General features: G+C 47.6%; 1 protein-coding gene across 1 annotated transcript in view; it reads right to left on the minus strand.

The window, feature by feature from the left end:
- PEBP4 (phosphatidylethanolamine binding protein 4) overlaps positions 1-21,319 on the minus strand; it is a 202,839-nt gene that overhangs the window by 175,016 nt on the left and 6,504 nt on the right. The window lies entirely within an intron of this gene.

The raw sequence follows: 21,319 nt of genomic DNA on the forward strand, positions 1-21,319 counted from the left end.
TTGATTCCTGTACAGTGTTTACAGGGATCAAAGTAAAATCAGCCACTGCTTCAAACAGGCACAAACAGCTGTCCTAAAGGCACACGTGCACCCCAAGCAGCGGTGAAATGGACAAGATGACCTAATAGGCCTCCCGCCTCCAGGCGGAGGGACGGGAAACACTCCATTTGTCCAGGATGGTTAAGCGTCCGGCAAACGTGGAGGGAATCCAACAGATGCAGAATGACATTTCTGCCAAGACTGCTCATGACAGGAGGCTCTTATCCGACAAGCAGCCCTGCTGTTCCCATACTGCAGAAAGAGGGCACGTGGTGAAATACTTTACACTTCTCTAGTGCCTTTCATCAAGGATCTTAGGAGCGCTTCACAAGCGGCTAATTAAGCCCCAGGCTCCCCTCCCCCGAGGCAGGCCAATGTTTAGCTCCATTTCCGATGTGGGGAAAGTGAGGCGCAGACCAGCTGAGACGTTTCCCCCCCTCCCAAGGGCCAGATTCTGAAGAGAGCTCAGAGGAGTTTCCTCTTCGAGCACTCAGCCCCCACAGCCGGGGCCAGATTGGGAGCAGACCTTTGTGCTTAGTGCGCTAAGGTCTGTTGAGAATCTGGACCCAAGTCGTTACGTTTGTGGTCTCCTGTCCCCAGCTCCACTAGAGAGTCAGAAAGCCAGCACCAAGTCCACAGGCTGCTCGCCTCCCCCTTCAGTCCTCAACATAGGAACGTCAATGGTGCACAGGTGTGAACATTAGCCAGCCCAGCCAGTTATGAGCGTGGGATGGCTAGGTTAGAAGTCCCCCAGGGTCTGGCTCCAGCCACGGGACCGCACTGCAGAGCCATGCAGGGTATAAGAAGCGCTCTGAAATCGGTATTCTGCCAGAACACAGCAACACTGGCATGGTCACACGTCAATACGGTGGAGTGAGGACTCGCTCTATGGTGATTTTGCCCACTGTTAAGGGGGCAAAGCCCAACGCCCCTGCCAGTCTGGCAGGGCAGTACAGGGTCCCTCACTAGGTGCTTGGGCCAACAGAGTAATTTTAGTCCATCACCTCTTGAAATGCTCATGCATTGGTCCTTAACGTAGCAAGTCCCATGAGATGAAGATGCACAGACTGTGAGAAATGTTTCTTTAAAAAAAAAAAAAAAAAAAAAAGTGTTCAATTTAACCTGAACACAACCCAAATCCCCTCTTTGGACCAACTCCAGTTCACTAGAGGACACAAACAGAGCTCATCTCCATTATGTAATTAAGTAGACTCTTGGCTCCTTTCATTAAAAAGGAGAGGCAGATTAATTCATGGGTACGAACAATCTTACAATTAAAAACGGCCACAGATACCATAAGGGAACAGAAAAATAAAGACCCTTCAAAACAGGAAGAGTCCTGAGACCGGGTACCTGGTGGATCCAATACACCAAGGCCAAATTCAGAGCAACACACACCATTTTACACATCCCTTCTGATCAGACCACAGCTTAAAAACTGCCCTGCACCCTAGAGCTTTTTCCTGCAGTCGACATTTTAGGGACGTCTCCAACAACTGCACTTCACAGCAGTGCTGACGCTCATCAACCACCCGAGATTTTAAAGCCATTGTGTAGAATTAGATTGCACAGCAGGAAGAGCGCCAGAGTGCCGTCTACACTAGTGCTCCCCCCCACTGAAAATGCTATCCTGTTAGGATGATCAAGGGACGCTAATGTGGGCACGCCGCCCTGCACATGGTCCTCTGGGTGGCAGACTTCTGGAAGAACAATGGTCCTGAGGGATTACATGCTGAGCTGCTAGGTTAAGACTGAAGGGCAGTTTCCCCAGGAGATAGAAATAAGTCTCCATGTAGGAGGGGATGCTGTAAGGTTACTTAGCATAATATCTGTGATCAGCTCAGTCAGTTCAGGGTGGAGATGCCCAGAGTGGACACAAACCTTGGGATCAAGAGATGGAGTCATTTCCAGGGCAACTCTCAGGTGGATTTATAATGAACAGAGTTAGTCGCACCCGCGAGGACTGTTGCATCAAGGACGCCAATCAACGAGCTGCAGTTATAACATCCACCTGCCCTGTCACAAAGGAACGGAGAAGCAAGTAGCAGGATCCACCTGGCTCTTTTGTTGCTTAGGAGCACGAAGCACACTCACTAGCAGGGCTGGATCATGCCCTGCTCGGCTCACAAGCACATTGAATTGTGGTTTAGTCACACAGGCCAGGAGATACAGCAGAAGCCACTTGACAGAGCAGGATTATAGGCAGAGGGTGAGTGGCCTTACTGCAAACAAGTCTACCAGCCTTGTTAAAAAGACACCCAAAAAACCCAACCAGACTAACCGGGCTGGCCCTCCAGCTACTGTGTACTGCAGTTGCTCACACTGTTATACCGACAGAACTGCACAGGATCGTTTCAGGGGACAAGACAAGACGTCACGTTTATTATAACACAATTTGATTTAAGACCAATAACTAACATCTAATACCTATGTACGCGCACCCCCCCCCCCAAAATGTTCTGCAGCTGCTAGACAGTTACCAGTCCTGAACACAGCTAGGGTTCGTAGCTCGTGGCGGCGAACTGGCCAGGAACGCCGGGCACAAGAAAGAACTGGGTCTCTGTTGGGCACGCACTGAAGCCCTTCCATGTTGGCAGCAGAACGTTACCCTCTAAAGTCTTCCCTCTCCTCCATGCTTTCTGTAGGCTTTAGTTTCAATCCGGAGCCTATAGGTCTTGCTGCGCCACGCTGCCTCTGGGTCCGGTGCGATTGATCACCCGTCATTTGCGGGCATGACTTTCAGCCTGGGACTTTGAGGTTTCTTCAATTGTACTTTTGTTCTTTTCTTTTGAGGGTGGACTCTTCTTGCTTTGTCAGGGCTGTTGTCTGCATCTTCAGCCGTTGGCGTTTACGCTTTATTTCACCAGGACAGGCTGGGGCTGGAGGTTGATTCCATCATCCATCCATACCTCATTCCCACATCGAAACTACGCTAATCAGATTACAGCAGGGTTTTGCAAAAATGAAGTGAGCGTTTTAAAATGGAGTTTGGGACAAGTTAAAATGGAGTTTGGGTTACAATATGGTCAAGCGTAAGGAATGACAAACAGTGAACAGAAGTTACAATATAGACAAGTACAAGGAATGACAAACAGTGAGCTGAAGTTACAATGTGGAAGCAGTGCAAGTTTCAGTGATTTAAGCAGCAATTGGATTGAAAGTGAAACTCAATTAGCCAGTTATTGGGGTACCTGGTTTTATGAATGAATGAAGTTTCATTCATAAAAAACGTTACTTATGAAGTTATATTAATAAAGCGAACAATTAAAAACAATTTCATGGATCAGGTCTACAGCACACACACACACTTTGCCCTTGTGCAGCATCTTGCATCCCAGGACCTCACAGAGCTTTACCTGCTTGAATCCTCCACACCCTGCGGTTGCTAAACATTATACTCCAGTTACAGCTGGGGAAGTGCCTTGCCCAGGGTCATGCCGCAAGATGGCGACAGGATTACAACCCAGGAGCCCTGACTCAGATGCTCCGCTCTAACCACTAAGCCAGTCCACCCCTCGGGCCACTTCGGGAGGGCTATTTAAAAACAAATCCACTGTCCTTGGAAGGGTTGTTATCCTGCTTTGCCTGCAGCACGTACATTCTCGTGCAGTGGGTGAGTCAAGGCACCCGAACTAGCGTTTTCTGACCACAACATGCTCCAGCGTCAGAAGTTCCAGCTGTCAGGGTTCCCATCTGTAGTATTTGGCGCCCCCCAGGAAGAACGCAAGTCCTCTCACAAGGCTAATAAGCCCAGCAGTCATTTGGCCCATTGTATGGTTACATGGCACTTCAGCATCACAAGAAGCCCCTGTCCATTCCGCCATGGAAAAATGAAGCCCTGACTTCAAAGCAGCCACTATTAAAACACATTTTCCTGGCCCACGTTCTCCAGCTAACTCTCAGGGCAGGGGCACTGATACTGGCCAAGAACATAGCAGCAGGATGCCGTCTCAGCGCTTGAGATGGGAGCTCTCACCAAGGCTCTCTACATTATGAGATACAAAGTTAATAAGTCCAAAGATCTCCTTGGCCTGGTCGGTACTTGGAAGCCAGCCATCAATGGCCAGCAACCCAAGAGATTGAGTTTACCCCCATTTGATGGTGGAATTAAGTGCAGCCAATTTGCAGAGAGGTCCACCTTGCTGTTGCTATGTTGGCTATTGCCTGCCAAATTCATGCTAATCCTACATGCATACAATGTATTCATGGGGCCCAACATTTGCCGAATGTGGAGGACCATCCAGCTAATTACTGAAGTAACGAAGCAGGAGCAAGAACAAAGCCCAGAGATACAGCAGAGTCCACCCTCCCAAAGCGAATAACGTTACAGCCCAAAGAAACCCCTAAGGAAGTCGTCAAATGCAGCGATGAAAACAGAAGTCTGGAAGAGTAGGTAAAAGGTAATGTCGTAAATTGCAGCTTAAAAACAATCGCTGTGGGTAAATTGCTTTTTAACAAGCAGACAAGCTATCAATAGCATCTACCGTATGTTTTTATAAAGTGCAGAAATATGTTTTTAAAAGGCCAGTAAATAAAGTTCCTATCGATTTGATCTCAAGTGTAATCTGTTTTTCTGTCTGCCACCAACACTGGTAATAAAGCAGAATCATGTAATACGGCATTTCAGCTAATGCGGCTATACATCACCACAGGGACTGGGCGCTCCCGGGCGATCTATCATTTTCTATTGGGATTGCTTAGCTGCAGAAATTATAAACTTGCTCCAAATTGATGCAATGTCCAATTTTCTTTTCCAATTTATTTTTGGTTGAGCAAAGCAATATTGAGGCGTCAGAGACAAGGAGGGAACATTTCCCGTCTATCCAGATGTTCCCCCACTAAGCTCCGACTTCCTGCTCGAGGCTGCAGGCTCTGGAAAGCCCCTCATGGTGGAGTGTGAAGTTAGTGACTCCTCGGCAGGGGGACCTTTCAGCAGGGCTGCCGTTCCCCACTCTCAGAGACACGTTAATAGCAATGCCAATGGTGCTTGCTCCACTTTAGAGCTACAGAGTGCTGCATGAACACCGACGGACTAATCCTCACGACATCCCAAGGGGCTAGCCCATTTGAAGCTGCCTAGAACTTCCTGGCCCAATCCTGAAAAGGGATCTGCCATCACAGACCCTCGTGTGCATGTATAAGCCCCTTGGCTGTTCACGACTTGGGTCCATGCTGCGTTCCACGCCTACTTAGACCTTTACACCAGTAGTGGGGTTAGTCAGCAGATCCTTCTGCTTCTAAAGCACAGGCCCCTCATGTGGCCTAGCAGTAAGATTACAAGCCTGGGATTCAGGACTCCTGGGCTCGAATGCCAGATCTGGAAGGAGCTGTGGTATAGGGCTTGAAGTAGGAATTGGGACCCCTAGGTTCTATTCCCGACCCCAACTGCTTGCTCGACCTTGGGCAAAGAGTCACTTTACCTTTGTGGGCCTCTTCTTCCCCGGCAGTCCTAACTTAGAAAGACTACTACTAGCCTACCTCCAGGAGATGCAAGCAGTTTGATTGATTAGCCTACGAGAAGTGGTTTAAGATTCTTGTTTCAGAGACAGACTGATTTTGGTAAGGTATCTATTGTACTGCACTTATCCCCGATAGTACTAGTTTGCAAACAAACTAGGAAGTGAGCTGTAGCTCACGAAAGCTTATGCTCTAATAAATTGGTTAGTCTCTAAGGTGCCACAAGTCCTCCTTTTCTTTTTGCGAATACAGACTAACACGGCTGTTACTCTGAAACCTTTTACTGTAGGAGCATTCTGCTTGTAGATAAAGATACTCAATTTTATTTATTTGAAAGAAAGAATGATGGGAGGTAGAAAACTATCTGCATGTTAACTCCCCTAAAGTGATGTTTGGAGAAGTGAGGCATGGGGTAGCCAAGACCCAATATTTAGATTTTTTTTAAAAGTAGCTTAAAATACAACTATAAACATTTTAATTTGAAAAAAAAAAAAATAAACCCTCTGTAAGCCAGGAAAGAAAACTGAAGTTGCAGCGAGAGAAACGATAACACAATGCATAAGGCCCTAGACTGTGCTAGGAGCCCTGGTTTCTGTTCCCAGCTTTGCAACTGATGCAGTGTGTCACCTTGGGCACGTTACTTCCCTGCTTGGTGCCCGTTTCCCATCCCACTCTTGTCGGTTTAGATTTCGAGTTCTTTGGAACAGGCCCAGTCTCTCTTCAGTGCATCTGTGCAGCCCTGATCTCAGCCGGGGCTTCCTGGCTTGACTGTCACACAACTAAGTGGAAGTAGTTAGAGTCACTCATTTCCCTACAGCCAAAACACTGTGCTGGCCCTTGAGAGACAGCCCTGAAAGTCTCAGTGAAGAACAAGATAACCAGCCAATCTGGTTTCCCATGCCCAGCTCAGCCAGCTTCAGTGGGAGAAAGTAAAATCAGCCCTTGAAAATTCTGTTTCAATAACAACTTTAGCAGCACAGGCCCGTGGGGGGGGGGGGGGTGGTTAAAACCTCTGCTTTTTAACCAGTCAGTGTCTGAGGCTTACATGCCTTTGCACGTCAGCTTTCCCGAGCAGGCGGCTTCTGTAGCCCCAGCTCAGCACAGCTGGCAGAAGCAACTTGCAGTGGTGGTGCCTTTCATCTGTGGGAGTTGACAGTTCAAGGCTGTTCTGAATCCCACTGCAGTGAAACCTGCTTTCCACATAGGAAAATAGAGAAACGAATGGAGTTAGCACTAAAAGCCCCCCCCCGAACCAGAGAGCAACAACATCCCTACCTCAGTTTACAATAGCCTCTGAGGGAAAGAAAAAAAAAAAGTGTTCAGGGCCTTATTCCTTAGACCTAAGATAGTTGGTATGTTCTACTATGAGAAGACAAACAAGGATTGGTTTGAACACACCTTCCTCCAGCCTTAATGCACCTGGAGAGTGTGTTTGAATAAAGCTGCTCCCTACGACTTTGTTCACAAACCCTGGGACAAATTCAGTTCTCCTTACCCATGCAAGCAACCCCTTGGGTGAGGAGAGGAGCAGGATATGGTCTCCTAGCTAGATACATCTCAGGCCAGCCCTGTGAGACGAGAAGCCTGACCCCATCGTACATGCACAGGGAGTGAACTTCAAGAGTGCCCTCGCTGTTTGGAAGCCCCACTTGAGAAAGCTGTCAGAAGTGCCGAGCATCCAGCTGAAGCCACTGGTGCCCGACACCTCCAAAAATTAGGTCAGAGGTGCCTCAAGTTGGCCTCCTCCCCGCCTTCAAAAGGAAAAATAAAAATCAAATCCCTGGCCACTTCAGAAATTGTGTCTTAAGTGACTCAACAAGAATATCAGAGTCAGGACTAGGGGTTTCTGACTAAGCACTAGATCAAGCATTCTCCATACTGCTCCCTCCCCCTGCTCCCCAGCTGTAACACAGCTGCTCAAAAATAAAGTAAGTGTGGCCTTTTTCCACGAGCTTCTCCAAACCTTTATGCCATCAGTGACTGCAACATCTTGAAGCCCAAGATTTCAGGCTAAATATACGGGAGGGGGGAGGGGAGAAAGAAGGGAGAACAGTCTTTTCCATTGTTTCCTGGCGCTCTTATTTTGGAAGCATTAACAGGTTTACCAATCCTTGCCATGTAAATAGCAGCAGCAAAACAATCATGACAACAGTTAGCTTTTGTTTAAAGAGACATGATACAGGAATATAAACAGAAAGTGCCAATGATTAAACAGGGTGCTCGCTATTACAGAGCGAGCCTCCATTACATACATAGGACATGGCATTTCTCGTGATTAATAGACTGAGTGAAGTCTCTGATTACACATTTAACACACCAGACATGTTAATACTCAGAAGCTGGCGAGTTGTGTTGGGTGGGGGTCTGTTTTTTAGCAGGGGAATGTACTTTGAGTATTGAATAAAAACGGTAAATCAAAATATCTAGGTATCTGTATCTGTCCTTTGATTGCTTTGCTATATATATATTTTTTTTTTTTTAAAAAGGCGTGTTTAAGTTTTTCCTCTAGCAACCTCCCATATTTTTTGAACCATTCTTCTTTTCGCTAGTGGGAGGCTACAGATAGCTGAGCAGCTACCCGCAGATGAGATTAATTCTTCTTTTCCTCTTTGTGGTCATTTCTGCTAGCAAGTCCCGAAGCATCAGCAAAGGATTGTTTGGTTATGAATATCCAACAGCTTGCAATATTTGGTTTCAGATCGCACCCTGATACTTTCCAATGACTGCTATCCTGGCTCTTCTAATCCCAATCAGAAACTATCATGCAAACTTCGTAGAGTTTGAAAGTTTCTGTTCAAACCTAGTTGCAGAAGTGAGCAGAGGGGAATAGGAACCATGGCCCATCATCTTCGGATTCTCAGCTCTGATCAAAGCGACCAGCATCTGCTGCTTCAGAGTGTGAAAACCCCTCCTAATGGACAAATATGCATTCATCTGCCATGGGGTAAAGGGTCTTCCTAAACCCAAGCAGGTTAGGGGGAAGCTCGGGCTCTGAGGACTGTGGGTTCACGTCCTAGCTACTGTAAACGCAGAGGAGATTGGTGTTCAGAGACGGCTGATCACTCGCCTGCCCCAAATCTCTGCAGAATTGTGCGCGAGAGCGTCAAACACTTTGAGGCGCTTTGCCACACCCCAGAGAGGTAGGAAGTATCATTAGACCCATCTCACAGAGACACTGTGGTGCAGAAGGCTGAAACGCATCCCTGGACAAGGCCTATACAAAACACTTAAGTCCCACTTCACCCTACACTGTTGGCATGAAGTGGTAGCCTTCTGCTGGTCCAGGGGCAAATCCTCTCCCGCAGAGGAGAATCCCCTGTGGCAGAGCCAGGAACTGAACTCCAATATTAATTTGTATTGGGGTAGCAGCTAGGAGCCTCAATGGCAGACCAGGGCATCATCACACTAGGTGCTGTACAAACAGAACAACAGGAAAATAATGGTCCCTGTCCCAGAGAGAGAACAGGTGGAGAGAGACAGACTGACTGATGAGCTGTTGCAACAATTAGTCTATAATTTTTGCCTGCTTTGGAATTTACCATGGAAAGTAGGTCAAGTTATTTTCAATAAAGAACGTTACAAACTGGTACAAGAGAACCAGACTGACTAAATTAGTTCAAACAAAAGGTCACATTGTTGATACAATTCAAGAACTGTGGAAACTGCGCTGGTTAGAAAACACAAGTGATCTGGAACTGGAACTTAACCAATGAAAATTGGTGTGATGGATCTTAGGTCCAACTGATGGACAAAATAGTGCAGGGTGGGAGGACTCGGGTGAATTATGCCACCCACTTTTTCTCCCTTTGGGGTTCTTACAGAGATTCTTTTAAGGGGGGGAAGTTTTAAGGAACTTTGTTTTCACCTATAAGTGTTTAAAGTCACCATGTTATGACAACATCTAGTCCTTAGCCCGCCAGCAGAGATATTCAATCACCAGCAGTGCAAAAGCATGGGAGAGACTCTGCATTGTGTTCCCTTTCCTTGTAGTGTTATTTTCTGCCCCACTGTTTCTTGCCTCCTATCCTGTCTCACTCTCTTGGCTTTTCATCAAGTCCTGAAATCAATTAAACTGCATCCACCCAAGCCTGCCTTGTCTAAGGAGAAAGAAGACAACCAGATGACAGCCCTGACCAGATCATAACTAACTAGGTTCCAAGCAGCAGGTGTCGTGGTCAACTTGTCAGCCAAAGCATCCACGCCCAACTAACCAGTGGTCCAGTGTTCCAAAACCATCAAACAAAAACTGTATTTCACCCATCTTTTTATCCTCTCTCCTCCACCGTGTGTCTGTCTGCTTGTTGAGAACAGGATGAGTGAACGCACATCATGTGAGGGCACTAAAACTTACTTTTTCCTCCTCAGAGAAAGCTTCCTCTGAAAACAAGAGACACTGGTACTTTGATACAGTCTGCCTAAGTCTGCATGGCACAATCATGCAGCTACAGTTTCAGTATAAATGTTGGTTTTAATTTCTCTCGTTTAATCAATAAACTTTGCCTTTGAGTGAATGCTTTCGTGTGTGCGCCAAGTCACCAAGAAAAAACAAGAGCTCTGTTTAAAAATAACTCCAAACCTACCTACTATTGTTTAATGTTAGACAGTGAAAGTTTATAAACACCTTTAACTCTTTGGGCCTTTGAGAGCAACAGCCAGACAACAGAGCACAAGGAGACAGCATTGGTCAGCATGAGAGGCAGTGTCTCAACCGAGTAGACCACTGGTGTGCTAAGTTTCTTGTCGACATCCTGGCAAAAGAGTGTGTCTGAGGCCAAAGTGGCTTGAGGGAGGTTTACAGGGAGCTTGTCCCAAGCGTGAGGGGCAGCAGGGGAGAAAGCACAAAGATGTCTGCTTGAAAATGTAAAAAAAGTGGGCAACGGATATATCCCAAGCTCCAGTCCAGAGCCTCAACATCAGCACCACCCCCTTCCCTGCTAAGCTCTTCGCCTCAGAAAGATCACGGTGCAGGAATTTCCACCCATTAAGTCTGTGTGGTGTGGATAGGCAGCTGCCTTTCCTCAAAGGTCCATTTTTTTCTATCCCATCTGACTTAACACCAGCTGGTGACAGTGGACAGTCTGGAAGCAGCCAGTCACCACAATCTCACCTGGCTTAGAGAAAGTTTTATTCCTCTCAAGATCAAACGCTAAAGAGAGAGTTTCACGGCATCGCCAGGACAGATCCTCACGGCAATTAAAAATCTTCCTCCACCAAAAGGAGCAGTGTTTAATGCTGCTCTGCAGAGCACATCCCCCAACCGGCGAGCGCGAGACAGCAGACCCGCCAAATGAGGTAGCTAGCAGCTGGGCTAGCTTGTTGATGGCCACGTCCTATTCTCAGCAGGCAATGCTGGGTGCTAGCTTTGTAAGGATCATAGTGGAAGACTATCAGAGCAGCTAGTGCATCCACTGATGGAGGCGACAGCAGGGGCCCAAATCATGCAAGGTACTGCACAACCTTCCCATCTGAAAGCTTCTGCTGCTTTCACGGAGCCTCCCCTCTCTGTGCAGTTCGCCTTGGACTCCAAACTCAGGAGTCACTTGTTCCCTAATGGGACAGTAACGGGGCTAAGTCACTGGCGCACGGACAAGACTGCAGGCTCTTTGCTTGTCAAAGCTAGGTAGGGTCCAAGCACCCCGTCCCTATTTCACGAACCACGCCCAGTGAAATGAGCAAGAGCAGGGGGAGGGCTCAGCAGCTCTGAAAGTTAGGCCAAAATGTTCTCTGCTCCTCATGGTCTCTCTGGTTTCAATCTCGTGCCTATCCCCATGTATCTAAGCACTGTGTAGACACAGGGTGTGCAAACTGCAGTTCTAAAGTCACTTGAGAGATAGTCGAGCTCAAATATTAAGGACTGCTCATGAAGTAATGTGCTATTCACAGAGAGTAAGGAAGCAGAATTGGGTCCTGAGCTTGGGGGTTGCTTGGACGTTTTGTTATCCCCCCAAATTAACACGGATTAAAGTGAAATAGCTAAAACCAAGGAGAGGAGTCAGATATAGGGCCAAATCCTCTGCTGGTGTAAATTGGTGCAGCACTATGGCTTCAGTGGTTCCATGGTGATTTACACCAGCTGAGGATCTGACCTTATGGGTCAGTGAGAAGGCACACATTGTGCAAGATGTGGTTACTAATAGCTGGAGCCCACAGTGTCTAACAGCTGGACAATAGCAACTGTGTTTTTTTGGTTTTGTTTTTTTTTTGAAAGAGAAACACACACACACACACACATATATACCCCTCTTGGCCAGACCACCTGTGAAACAAGTTTGGTTGGATCTCAGCCCAGTTTCTAATGACAGGAGTCCATATCCCAATAAAGTCACTCCACTGAACCCGGCCTCCTTGTTGGCAGTCTCAGCTGAAGAGTCAAACTCATCTCTGGGCTGAGAGATCAGGGGTAAGCAGCTTCAGCCCCAAAAGCATCACTGCCCCAGACAATTGCAACAGGCCTAAACACAAGACTCCAGCCTGAAAGTGCCTCCTGAGATGGAGCGCAGCATCTTCCTCATGGGCCTGCAGCAATGAGCCGCACATCTGGAGGCTTCAGGGGTTAGAAAGAGAATCACCATTAATGCCATCTGCCAGCACCTGCAGTCAGATTAAATTTAAAGACCTATGCGATTGCAGTGAATGAGAACCTTTCACCCCCCCTGCCAAGGGTCATCAAGAATGTGACACGCCTTAATAAGTTAGCCTTGCTGTTTCCATTATCATCACCATCCACATTTTGCAGATTGGGAGGCTGGGCACAGGTGCTGGAACAGTTTTTGTAGTGGGGGTGCCGAGAGCCACTGAGCCACATTGTAAACCCTGTATATCATGGAAACCACTTTCAGCGAGGGGGTGCGGTAGCACCCCCAGTTCCAGCACCTATGGGCAGGCCTGGGGTATTGGGGCATGGAGAGGACAACAGATCGCATACCCCATCCCAGGACAGGAGGAGAGAGGCACCACACACCGGGTGCAAGAGGCAACATTCGTAGAGGAAGCAGGCGAGGGGAAGATGGTTTCATCTCCAGTGGGGACAAAGCAAAGTTCCATCAGCCTGGCCTTCCCCAGTGGGCGTGCTCTACAGACACCACCGATCATCCCAACACCGCCAACACAGCAAGATCAACTGCCCTGTGTCCTCTGACGGGTCGGCTTCAAAGACAGCTGCGTGGAAATCTCACAGGATACACAATGACTAGATGGGGACTGGATTTCAATCCTTGCCAGGAGGTCAACCGGCTTCTGTGCTAACCAACTGCAGGGAAATTGAGATGTTGCATTGGATGGACCCCTGTGTGTCCTGAACACGCACTGCAAAGCGGCTTGCGTGTGTTACTGTGTGAAAGGGTGGGGGGAGGAGAAGAGAATCTCTCAGAACGTGCAAAGCCATGGATAACTCCAACATCCCTGGCTTTATGCATCACCGCAAAACACCCAGAGAGGGTGACCAGATAGCAAGTGGGAAAAACTGGGACAAAGCCCCTAATTGGGATATCTGGTCACCCTACCCCCAGACACCACAACGACAGAAAGGTAGCGCTGCATCACTTTCTTCCCTGGACTTCAGGGTTGTCTTTGTTTATAGCCTGTCCTCTAGTCAAACACTTCACACTCATTTTATCGAAAAAGTGAAACTTCCCCACAATTTCCACATTGGTGTCCTCTTGTTCTCTCCCCCCAAGCCCAGTCGGTCCCATGTGCCAGATATTTTGAGTGGCTACTGACCCCATTTTCTCCGACACCCCATGGAAAGGTTTTATACATTGTTCATACAGAAACATGGTACCACCTTCAGGCAAAACAGTGGCTTAAAAAGGATCAAATCAGGAAGACTGAAATTTGCCCTGTGAAGAGACATCTTATTTACCAAGGATCACCACAGCAGGATTGCGGAACATGCATGTAGAATTTGACCTCCTCTGGTATCATTAATAGCTGGGACTGGTGGGGAAAAATCTCACGCCCCCCCTCCATGGGAAATGGAGGTGCATAGTTTCCTAGGAAAACCAAAATCTATAGTGTTTTGGTTCTTCAAAAAGCCAGCTTTCCACTGTAAGCAAGACACTTCCTGCAAAAAAGATTTTATTTAATCAAAAATGGAAAAATCCTGATCAGCTTTACACTTAGCTCTTTCTTCAGAATTTAACAATCAAGTAGCAAAAAACACCCATCAGTATCATTATCCCCATTTTACAGATGAGGAAACGGAGGCAGAGAGGTGAAACAACTTGCCAAGTTCACACAGTGAGTCAGTGACAGATGGGTAGAACCCCTGACTCCTGACCCTCAAAACCCAGTTCTAAGCATGAGAAACGCTATCACCCGCTGGGATGTCCGTCAGAGGGCACACCTATGGGAATCCACAGAGGGAGGCACCTTCTGTTCCACCTGAAGACCATGAGTAACTACACCACACTGCAGATCTGGAGCTTAGCTTATATCAGCCATGCCCCAATCAAAACACTAGTTTCCAATTCCAGACAGACAATCTCACCTGCAGGCAATTCCTTTTGTTGGAAACGGACATTACGAGAGCGCCTCCAAACTTCAAAAGCATCCTAAGGCATTCAAGGGTTAAGAATATATACAAAAGCACGGCCCTTTAGAGTCAGCTCTGCGTTTCAGATCTCACTGTGCATTGCCCCTTGCTGAAAATTAAAAATACTATAACGTGCTGCAAAACCCAGCACATTGTGTGCTTTTCTGTCTCTCTGAAAGACTTATTTGGAAACCTTCCAAGCTGTTCAGGAGCAGGTTAGTCAGCCAGCCTGCCGCACACACACACTTCTTTAGAGAGAAGAGCCTGCAATGTACAGCATTCATGCAGCGCCCCCTGCTGGCTGACACCAGTGGCTCCAAAAGCGTGCCTTGAAAGCAGTTTCTACGAAGAGGGTCAAACTAGGAGGAGGACAGAGGGTAAAACTCAGTAAACACGAGAACGTTGGGGCATTTGTCCAAACAGTGAGAACTGCTGAACCGCGGAGTCATGTCTCAAAAGAGAAGAGACTGAAGACTTGTTGCTGGGGACACTAGAAGCCAACAGGCTTGATGTCCAGATTAGGAGGATTCAGAGTAACAGCCGTGTTAGTCTGTATTCACAAAAAGAAAAGGAGGACTTGTGGCACCTTAGAGACTAACCAATTTATTTGAGCATGAGCTTTCGTGAGCTACAGCTCATGTCTTCTGCAGTTTCCACAGTATGTATCCGATGAAGTGAGCTGTAGCTCACGAAAGCTCATGCTCAAATAAATTGGTTAGTTTCTAAGGTGCCACAAGTACTCCTTTTCTTTTTGCAGATTAGGAGGAGCAATCTTCCACTGTGCTGGGTTAAATGGGGTTTTGTGGATTGTTTCTATTTTCTAATGCCACCAATTCTAGCATTAAAAGTGCAGCTCACCCTGAGAAAGAGGTGCTAGAAACAGCAGCTCAGTGACTCCGGACAAATTCTGCTCGAGTTTAGGGGGAGCTAGATTCTTCACCCCACGCTCTTTAACTGCCAATCTGACCAACTCAGCCTGGGATCAGAGGTGCAAGCTGACCTCGCTCCTCATGGGCCATCACCAGATTCTGCAGGCCAATTTCTGGCCTTGGTTACACCAGTGCACTCTCACTTACTTGAATCAGGCCCTTTGTCTAGGCAGTGAGGCCTAGTGGCAAGAGCCATGGACAAGCACTCTGAAGACAATGGTTCTATTCCCAGGTCTGCTACTAGCCTGCTGATTGGCCTTGAGAAAGTCACTTCCCGTCTATGCCAGTCACAATACTGACCTTTCTAAAGTGCTTTGAGATCTATGGATGAAGAGCCATATGTAAGAGCTGCATATTAACACCCCAATGATGGCTGCTTGAGGGGTTCCCCCCTCCCCACACACACACACACTCTTTTCAGGACAATTGTACTTCAAACAACTTGGGCAACATGGAGGGAGATTCCTTACCACCACCAAGTGGCCAGTGAAACTGGTTCTCAACCCAGGAGCTTATCAACTGTGCAGTAAACCCCACCCCAGAGTACTAGCTTAAAGTTTCTTCTGTGTCAGTTGCATCTCAAGATTGCACCATCTGCTGCTGTGTTTTCAGTGCTGAAAAGAATGACTGGCAAAGTAATCAACGGGAAACCGGGAAATCTCAGTGTTCTATCAGATATACAGAAAAAGTATTAAAGAAGAGGCATCAATGGACTGTGGCTATTTGTTTGCTTGCATTCAAAGACCATATCCTCTAGGACGGTCACCTTGCAATGCGAGCCCGTTAGCTGCTAAGCAAGGTTAGGGCTGCTCTGTATTAGAATGGGAGACCTCTGTGTACCACTCCGGGGCAGCAATGGTGATTCTTCAGGTGGTGTTTCAGATGACAGGCAAGCAGGAGGTCCCGACCACGTGGTCATAAGAGAACGCAGAGCACTTGCTACCCGAGTAACCCGAGCATCCTGGCCCCATTCCATCGCCATTCTCCCTGGAGTGCTTGCAAGAAGAATAAAAGGTCAATGGTGCCATCTAGCAGTCTTCTACAAATATTCTCTGTGTATATATAAAGTCTGCTGCAGTTTCCACGGTATGCATCCGATGAAGTGAGCTGTAGCTCACGAAAGCTCATGCTCAAATAAATTGGTTAGTCTCTAAGGTGCCACAAGTACTCCTTTTCTTTTTACAAATACAGCAAGCACTTCACATGGCTTGCAAATCTCTCATGCAACAGCATCCCCACGTGCTGTACCACACCCCCCTCTCCAGTGCAGAACGGAAAAAGGAGAATGCCGCACTTTAAACACCATGAGTCAAGATTCTGTACAGCCGAGAGCCTTGTGTAGTCCTTGACACCCACAGAAAGTCAATGCAAAGTTTGGAAGCGCTGGTATCTGTCCCAAGGTTATTTACTGGTTTGCAACATACATGCTGCAGCAGGAAAAACACCAGGCTTAACATGCTGGCTTACAGTGACGGTCGTGCTCTGGTGACGTTCAGCTGTTTATTTCTCCTTTATGGCTAGATAGGAAGCGAAGCTTAATCTCCTAGCTGCGTAACTAGCCAGCAGCCTGCATCGCACCTTTGTGTCTCCTCTCTGCTCCTACTCATGCCTGGAACTGCCTCTCTTCATTCCAATCCCTCCTCGAGATGCCTTTTTTCTTGAAAGCCTTTCAGCGACAATGCCCAAGGAATAACGACAAGAGCCTTTGCCCAGTGAGCAGCATGTGGTCGGTGTCTTCCTTAGGCTGCAATCTCCTTGGCAGAGGGATGGTATCTTACTTCAAGTCTGACCAGCCCCAGGCCACGAAGAGGGTAATCAAATCCCACTGCTCCTGGACCACTCTGAATAGCCCCCCAGGCTCCTGGCTGACTTTGCTTTGGCCCATTCAGCAGGGCCCAGCTTTTAGTTTCCCCGGCCAGAGAACGGAAATACCAAGAGACTGAGCCCGTGAAGCTATTGCTGCCGGTCGGTCCTAAAGAATTCTGGCTAATTGAGGAGTCCAGTTTAAAGAGCCAATGGAAGAGAATTGGGAAGGCATTCTCGGTACATCTACATTGTGATAAAACCACCGCTGCAGCTGGTCTGTGCCAGCTCACTTGGGCTTGCGGACTTAGGGGGCCATAAAATGGCAATGTAATGGCAGACATCTGGGCTTGGGCTGGAGCCCAGGCTGTGAGACCCTTCCCTCTTGGAGGGTAGGGATACCCCCAGGCAGGCCCAGGGAAACATTCGGTTTGGATTCACTTCAGAGTCCACCCAAGATTCAGGTTCACCACAAAGTTTCCCAGGTCTGGGATTAAACCCCTCAAGCTTTGTTTGGTGACAGTCCTCCAAGTGGTTCAAAAGCAGAGATGGGAGCAAGACACAAAATTCAGACCTGGGCCCGATCATTACATTTGGGCCCATTTGCAAACATTTGGATCCAGGATCAGATTTCAAACTCCCAAACATTAGAGAGAGATTCAGATCTTGGTTCCCCCTGCTCCTGTGCTGGGTCAGGTTGGCTGAACCCAGCCCACCCTTTGAGTTTGTCATGTTGCAGTGGGGGAGGTTTAGATTGGATATTAGGAAAAACTTTTTCACTAAGAGGGTGGTGAAACACTGGAATGCGTTACCTAGGGAGGTGGTAGAATCTTCTTCCTTAGAGGTTTTTAAGGTCAGGCTTGACAAAGCCCTGGCTGGGATGATTTAACTGGGAATTGGTCCTGCTTCGAGCAGGGGGTTGGACTAGATGACCTTCTGGGGTCCCTTCCAACCCTGATATTCTATGATTCTATGAAGCCTTCGGGGTTTGTTCCTGTACAGCTGCATCCGGCCACCACAGTACAAGTGTCACTTGAAGCAAAAGCTTGGCTTCTATCCATTGCCCAATAGGGGTCGCTACCATGCTACAAGTAGCTTATTCCCCAAGCAGGCTTGGTTAATCAGCTGGGTTACGAAACAGACAGGTGGGAAAGAACTAGAGGAGGAGAGGGAATTTACTGCTGGGTCATGTTTAGTTACTTGTTTCCCCTCTTTGTGGGGTCAAGAGCTGTCATGATGCACAACGTTGCTGACAACCACGATCTCTCACTGCCCAGTGCCCACCCACAGGGGCTTCCTGCTTCACACCCTCTAGCTTGCCAAGCGTAGCAGCCAGTGAATCCCTTTCCTAGACAAGGGTCTCCATCCCAGGAACTCACAGTGGGGTGAATAGGTTTCCTCTCCATTCTCCCTTCCCCTACCTATCCCACCCTGCCAGTGCCAGTGCCCAAGCCCAGAGGCATTCAGCATTTTTCCAGACAGCCAATGGCTCTCCTCACAGTGATCTTCCGTCAGATGGCGGTTTGGGTAGATCTCACTCCGGATGCCATCAGTGCCACTCCATGCATCCATGACAACACCAGGTGCTCCCTCACTGAGTTCCAGAGCACTCCCAGTCCTGGAGCGATGGACTGAGCATGGACCCCAAGCTGTGATGCCCCTGCAAGGTAGTAGGATGCGCTGTCGCTCGACACCCAGGCTGGTTCGTGATTGCCATAGGGACTGAAGAGGAGGCTCTCAGGCAGATTGCTGCTGGTAGAGAGCCTCCGACAAGAGCCAGACATTGACTGGGTTAAAGGAGATGTCGAGTAATTGATTCTAGAAATGGGTCTCAAGAACAAACCTCGCCCCTAAACCTTCCTCCCTCCTGTTCCCTTTCAGATACCACCAGCCCCTCTCCTCCTTGTCTGGAGCCAGCCTGAGCCAAGACACACCTGTATGCTTCCTGCAGGGCCAGCAGGGGCTGCTGTTGGTACGGAACAACTACTCCCTTCCATCTCTCCCTGAAAACTGGCTTACGCTCCATGCGGCGCATTCACCTAGGCCTAGGTGGTTTGGGGACTGGGTCAACTTCAGCTCAGAGTCACTTCTTCCAAAGCCCTTGCTACTGCAGTACAGCCACTCCAAGTGCCCCTTGACAGGACACAGGAGCCTGGGGAAAGATCCCGGGGCAGCTACACCAAGCTGCGTCGTTTAGAAATAAGAGCTAGTCTTTGAATCTGATTGACGCCTCCTACCGCCTGACCAATGCGGTGCAGAGATGGGCAGGAGAGGTCATTCGCTAATGCACATACAGATGCATCCGATGAAGTGAGCTGTAGCTCACGAAAGCTCATGCTCAAATAAATTGGTTAGTCTAAGGTGCCACAAGTCCTCCTTTTCCTTATACAAATGCTTGGAGGCGCAATTGTTACATGGCGCCCCCATAGCTAATAAAGCTACAAGACTGTGTGACAGTCCGGTTTGCACAAGTTACAAAAAATCTGCAGCTACGCACTACTACAATACCCCACCCATTGCCATATTACACAGTTCACTCTGGCTGTTCAGCCTGTGGTGTCAGACCAAACATTGCACACGAACGGTGTCAGGGACACGGCCCAGTAATATAGCTCCCAAACTAAGGTTTTGGGGAAAAAAAGTTTTGCAAAACCAAGCCAAAGACAGTTATTTGCAAGTTCATTTCTACTTTAATCCAAACAAACAGAGAACTTTGAAATCTGCCAGATAATTGGTTTGCAACCAAAATCCTGCAGCTTTGAACTAGTTCAGGAGAGTCAGGAAGGGACACCAACTAGATTCCAAAGTGGAACTGACCAACCCAAAGGGGGTTTTGTTTCCTTGTTTTTTCAGAAGCGCTATGTGTAAGCTTGTCTCTTTTGGTCAACAGAAGTTGGCCCAGTAAAAGATATTACCTTACCCTGCTTATCAGTCTAGTTTAGATATCCATCAGCAGTGGAATACAAGTAGTGAGCAGCTCCAGAAATAAAAAGAAAATTGTTTAAGGGGTCAGATTTAATAATCCAAGAGGCCACTAGTAACACAGGCAAGAAAATTTGCTTTAAAATCATGTTTGTAAAAAACAAACAAACAAACAAAAAAAACCAGACCTGAGCTCTTAAGAGAGCTCACATGGTTGAAGTGCAGACAGACTGTGAGGTTTTTCGCAAGCACTCCCCGTTATATTTCCACAACAACCAGAAAGTCAGACATTAAATTGCTTCAGCCATCCACGAAATAACTGGGCAGAAAAGCCAGCTGAGCAGTTATCTTCAAAAATCAATACAAGTGAAATCTGACCCGAAGAGCTCGGGAATTTGGAAACCAAGCAGCAGAAAGCCCAGCTACAGTCAGTGTTTAGTGTCCGTGAATTTAAAAAGTTACAGAAAAGAAGCTCTGGTTACATTTGATCTGACGTTTATGTCCAACAGCCCTGGAATTGCACTTTTATGAAGATGCCAGGGCCAAGTCCACTAGGTGTATGTTCAGCTGTTGGTCCACCTCCGCTCCCAATGCGGCCAGTGGAGGCGTTTTCCACTGAAGACAACAGACGCAGACAGAGACCAATGAGGAATTTTTAATTTTTTTTTTTTTTGAAAGTCCCACCCAGAATCTGAATCTCCTGTTTCACTCAATGCATCTCAGCTGCACTTTGATGCTTGGCTGAAGCAAGAGCTGGTTTTCTTCCACAACACAAGCAGCCCCCGCAGAGCGCCCAAGTTTAACGCTCTGTCTGGGCTCAACACCAACCACTTAGCTCCCTCCCTGGGAGCATGTTTTATGCAGAGCACAGATTACTAGCTACAATCCCATCTGCTGAGGGGGGTCAGTGAAAAACTTCAGGTTCTCGAGGTATGTGGTGGAGTATTTCACAATGAAATTACAGGTTTCAGAGTAACAGCCGTGTTAGTCTGTATTCGCAAAAAGAAAAGGAGTACTTGTGGCACCTTAGAGACTAACCAATTTATTAGAGCATAAGCTTTCGTGAGCTACAGCTCACTTCCTCAGATGCATATCGTGGAAACTGCAGCAGGCTTTATATATACACAGAGAATATGAAACAATACCTATTCCCACCCCACTATCCTGCTGGTAATAGCTTATCTAAAGTGATCATCAGGTGGGCCATTTCCAGCACAAATCCAGGTTTTCTCACCCTCCACCCCCCCCCCCCACAAATTCACTCTCCTGCTGGTGATAGCCCATCCAAAGTGACAACTCTTTACACAATGTGCATGACAATCAAATTGGGCTATTTCCTGCACAAATCCAGGTTTTCTCACATCCCCCCCACCCCCATACACACACAAACTCACTCTCCTGCTGGTAATAGCTCATCCAAACTGACCACTCTTCAAGTTAAAATCCAAGTTAAACCAGAACATCTGGGGGGGGGGGTAGGAAAAAACAAGAGGAAACAGGCTACCTTGCACAATGACTTAGCCACTCCAAGTCTCTATTTAAGCCTAAATTAGTAGTATCCAATTTGCAATTTAGGCTTAAATAGAGACTTGGAGTGGCTAAGTCATTATGCAAGGTAGCCTGTTTCCTCTTGTTT

Source organism: Lepidochelys kempii, chromosome 26 (assembly GCF_965140265.1).
Source record: "Lepidochelys kempii isolate rLepKem1 chromosome 26, rLepKem1.hap2, whole genome shotgun sequence".
Taxonomy (NCBI): domain Eukaryota; kingdom Metazoa; phylum Chordata; order Testudines; family Cheloniidae; genus Lepidochelys; species Lepidochelys kempii.